We start from the raw sequence: 5,381 nt of genomic DNA on the forward strand, positions 1-5,381 counted from the left end.
TTGTAATCCCAACTCTTCTGCGTAGTAGCATTTTGAGTGGAAAAAATGTAAAACTTCTTTAAGCTTCAGTTTCTTGATCTTAAAGTGGAGGAATAATAGCACTTCTTTATGGAATTGCTATGACATAATATATATATATATATATATATATATATATATATATATATATACCACTCTTAACACTGTTTCTGGCACATGGCAAGTGTGCAACTAATGTTAGCCATCCAACCATTATTTTTTTGTCTCCACAGTATTTATCAAGCACCAATTATGCTACAGGTAGTGAACAAGAAAGAAAGAAAGAAAGAAAGAAAGAAAGAAAGAAAGAAAAAAGAAATGGCTCTGACTGCATGGAGTTTACAGTCCAGTTTTCATTATTTTGGCTGTGGTAGATAGTTTTAAATGGAAGGCTCATTTGATTATGTGAAGGTAAAAGTCCTATTACCAAAATTACTTTAAGAACCGATCAAAAAGTTCAAATAGGAATTATTAGGAAGAGACTTGGTAATTTTACAACGTTATTCTATGGTGATTTTCAATGCTTGAAAATAAGCTTGATTGGGATGTAGAGTCTTAACCTTCCAGAAAACCTCTTACATCAAGTATTACTTTCATTGTTGTGGGAAATAAGTATAGTTGGTGTGGTTTGCAGTGACACATGAGCAAACCTGTTCATGGAACCACAGTGCCAAAGCCAGGGACTTAGATGATCCCTGCCTGGTATGCCTTCAACCCTACTCTGTTGCTCACATCACATCCTCAGCATGCAATACCTTCCATGGGCATATTGTATATATCTCATTTTCTTTTTAGACTTAGAAACCAATTTACAAAAGCATGATGAGAAAGTAACCCACTCACTCTGCACTTTTCAGTTTCACTTCTCAGTGGTAGATAGAAGATAGTTCTGAGACATTTGTAATTATCACTCAAAACTGTTGGGGGAGGGTTTTATGACTGATCTGGGTGTGAAGTCCCATGAATGTGAAATCCTTTGCTTCCTGGCCCCTAAAACATACATTTTTGTCATGTTTCCTCCAACTGATTATAAAGCAAATAATGGAGTGGAAGACTTAATGGTAGATCACTCATTCTCTGGGTGCTAAAAGAATCCTGTGGATCAGAGGAGCAACCCCCTTCTCCGCTTTCCTGGGCTGTCTCTCAACTCTAAAATGACAGTGACTGTGGTGACATGACAACTGAAAGGCCCAGGGCTTCTTGAGTTAACATTCCAGGAGAGATTCAGTGAGAAATTCCACATCTTAGAAACTGATCTTAAAGAAATGATAGGAATGCAACATGATCTACCTATAAAGATGTTCACTGCAGTGTTTATTCTAATAAAAAGTGGAAACTTCTCAAGTACCCAACAATATAAAATCCATATGGTGGAATGCGCTGCAGCTGTTAACAATAGAGTAGACATGGAGAGATGTTCAAGATATGGTAAGGCCAAAAAGCAGACTGCAAACAGTAGGCACAGATGCCATTTCAGTAAAAAGAACATATCTCTATGGTATGTGCATCATTGTAAGAAAATATTGGAAGGATATATAGAGTGGGTCCCTGGGGATAGTGAGATCATGAGTGATTTGGATTTCCTTACTTTTGGTTCTCTGTATACTCTGCAAATAACTAGTGGCAGTCATTGTTGGTAGCTGTTATGGGCTGAATTGTGTCCCACCCAAAATTTATATGTTGAAGTCCTAACCCCCACGACCTCAGAATGTGATTGCATTTGGAGACTGAGTCTGTACACAGATGATTAAGTTAAAATTAGGCCATTGGGGGGGGGGGCTAATCTAATATGACTGGTATCCTCATAAGAAGTAGAAATCTGGAGGTGGGAACACCTGGGTGGCTCAGTTAGTAAGCATCTGACTTCAACTCAGGTCATGATCTCATGGTTTGTGGGTTCGAGCACTGTGCTGACAGCTCAGAGCCTGCAGCCTGCTTCAGATTCTGTGTCTCCCTCTCTCTCTCAGCCCTTCTCCCACTTGTTCTCTCTCTCTCTCTCTCTCTCTCTCTCTCTCTCTCAAAAATAAATAAACATTAAAAAAATTAAGAAAAAGAAGTGAAAATCTGGACACAGACATGTTCAGAGGGAACAGCATATGATGACATAGAAAGACAACAGATGGCCATCTACAAGCCAAGGAGAGAGGCTTCAGAAGAAACTGATTATGTCGACACTTGACCTTGGACTTCCAGCTTCCAGAATTGTGAGAAAATAAATTTGTGTTGTTTTTAAGTTGCCCAGACAGTGGTATTTTGTTATAGCAGCTTTCACAAACTAACATAGTACCCAAACTCCAGCAATCTTCATCCCCTTCTTTTCCAATAGAACCTTGACTTGGTTTAAATGTCTACTTTCCTGTGAGAAATGGGCCCAATCTATGTCCATGCCACTGGATGCCAGCAACACCTGAAGGGTGCTGAATGGAACTGGTAAGCCCATTCTATTGTCAGTTGTTGATTTAGACATGAATTTGTGACTCAGTTCTAGCCAATAATAAGTGAAAAGTCCAGAGGGTTTCTGAATTTTCCTAGGTCTCGAGACACACTGTAAGGCACAGTCCCCTTTTTTGTCATAGCTGCAATGGTGCCTGGAACAGCATGGCCATGTCAGGACTGAGAGAAGCCAGCCTGAGGAGTCTGAGGAGTTTTGCTAAGGATAGGAAAGCAGAAAAACAGAAAGAATCTTGATCGTTGACAACACTGTTTAACTTCTGAATAAATCATCCTGGGGTCAGCCACCTCTGGACTTATTTAATGAAGTTATATAGTTTCTTTATTTTAAGCAAGCTGAAATTTGGTTTCCCTTTCTTGCAGCCAAAAGCATCCTAATTGGTACAATTGAAACCCAGAACAAAATACATTAGAGCAAAATAAGTTCTATAAATCCTTGGATGCCTTTAGGCCCATACCAAAAAACATGAACTCCCACATCTAATAAACTGCTCCAGCAAAAAATAACTTTCCTTTGACTAAAGCCCAAGGTCTTAGTGAAGGACTCATTTTGTTCAGAATATTGACACCCATAGAATACACATTTGAATGCTTCCCCTTTCATGTTCTCATGTCACTGAGTAGAGTCTGTTCCAGTGGCCAAGGGCTGTGTTGCATAGCAACCTTAGGGATTAATTTTAACAGCAGCCTCATCCCAGCCAGTTAACATTGGAGTGCCCACAGAATGCACAATGCAGGATCCTGATCTGGGTAGAAGCTGGGGGACTCTGAAACATAAGAAATTAAGTCCTGTCAGCTAAATGATTATGTTCAAGTTAGGGGAAGATGGATGGGGAAGAACTCCAAGATAAATAAAGACAATGTATAGATAGGTAGGAGGAGTAGAGGGGTGGATACAAGGTTTGCTTTCATTGGAGGAGGCAAAGAAAGGACCAGAAAGTCAGGACTGTTTCCTGGTCCCACATATTTATAAACCATTTGCTATGTTTAGCGGTTTTTGTTGTTGCTGTTTTACCTCATTCAGGTCCCTTTGCTAATTTCATTCATACAGAGAAGTCTTTGTTAAGCACCCCATCTAAAGTAGAGTAACCCCACCTATGATCCTCAGTCTCTTCTATGCACTGCCCCTGCAGTGTTTTTCTTCATAGCTGTTATGCCTACACTGACACCATCTCTCTAGGGGAAATTGTTTCTCAGTTTCTCTCTTTGTCAGAAACACTGTGCAAATCAATCAATGATGTAGACTCTCAGAGACTTTGGAAGTTAACTGAAAAGTTTTCACTCTCATGCTGGGAATAGATCTTGAAGAATCATGTACATGTAAGCATAAAGACACATAAATACTACAGTGTTTATTACAGCATCACTTACAATAGAGGAAAACTAGAAAACAACAGAAATATCCTTTGGTTAAAGGGCCATTACATAATTTATGATACAACCATACTATGGAATTCTATGTTACAGTTAATATGAAATTAATAGTAGTAGTAATAATAATGGTAGCTAAGAGTTATTAAATTCTTACCTATATGTTATCATTTCTCTCCCCTAAAATCCCTCTAAGATATGAATTTTTAAAAATTTTTAAAAATGTTTATTTATTTTTGAGGGAGAGAGACAGAGTGCAAGCAGGGAGAGAGGCAGAGAGAAAGGGAGACATAATCTGAAGCAGGCTCCAGGCTCTGAGCTGTCAGCACAGAGCCCAACGCGGGGTTGAACTCACGAACCATGAGATCATAACCTGAGCTGAAGTCAGACGCTTAACCAACTGAATCACCCAGGCGCTGCTAGGGTATGAATTTTTATTATCCCTGCTCTACAGATGAATGAACTGAGGTACAAAGAAATTAAATGAGTTGGCCAACATCAGACAATTAGGAAGTGGCAGAGTTAGGGTTCATGACCAGTCTGTCGCCAGCACACACACTTTCAACCACTCCTTCATACTGTCTTCCACGAATGTGAGGAGACATGTGTTCTCAGATAAAAAAAAAATCTCCTAGGAATTCTATTTGCTGAAAATAAAAGCAAATGGATCTAGACAGAATCAGTTCACACACACACAAAAGATGTGGGTAAGTATATGTGTGTGTTATGTATTATCAGTGCTTATCTCTGAGAAGGGAGAGAGTGGGGAGAGTAATAGACATTTTCATATTTACTCTCTATATTCTTAAGATGCTTCGGTCTTAACTGCATAACAGTAATGCCTTCGTGTGTCACCTGTGTAATTAAAAAACAGTTGTGCAACAACTAAAGCTGCCACTAGAGGGCTCAACAAACTGCTTACCGTGATCTCCCTCTAGAGGTGGTGCCGAGAGAGCTGTCCAGGTGCTGAAGTGGATAGGATGGGTAGCTCACTGGAGTGACACTGCCACATTTAGAAAGCCTCTTGAAGCCTCCACTAACCAAGTTCTGTGAAGGAGAGTCAGTAGGTGTTGGGAGTTAGGCTAGAGTATGGGATTGCACTAAATTCTTTAGTCCTCTCTGTTATTCCAGCATGAATTAGCTCTAGCATGTCAGGGAAGGGTAGGCAAGTGATTGTATTTCAATATGCTCCTCACTCAAGAAGAGAGGACCCTTTGCCATCAGAAATCCTGTTGAGTTTGGCAGTCCAGAAACTTGGAGTGGAAGCTTCACCTAGAAAAAGAGACTAAGAATTTCTGCCTAGTTCTCAAATAGTTGGGAGAAGATATGGACTAGGAAAAGAAGATAAGTGTTTTGGTTTGCTTTTAAGATTTTGTTGTCTTTAAATAACTTAAAGAGCCCAAACTTTAAACTCTTTTGTCACATAGTTTGTAAATGATAGCCAGGCCCTGCATCGTAAGGACACAAATGTGGAAATAAGAATTTAGTAAAAATGAAAACTGTCTACAGTGTTCAAAGTTGGTGAAGGATGTATACTGCTC

This window comes from Neofelis nebulosa, chromosome 4 (genome assembly GCF_028018385.1).
Source record: "Neofelis nebulosa isolate mNeoNeb1 chromosome 4, mNeoNeb1.pri, whole genome shotgun sequence".
In the NCBI taxonomy this organism is placed as follows: domain Eukaryota; kingdom Metazoa; phylum Chordata; class Mammalia; order Carnivora; family Felidae; genus Neofelis; species Neofelis nebulosa.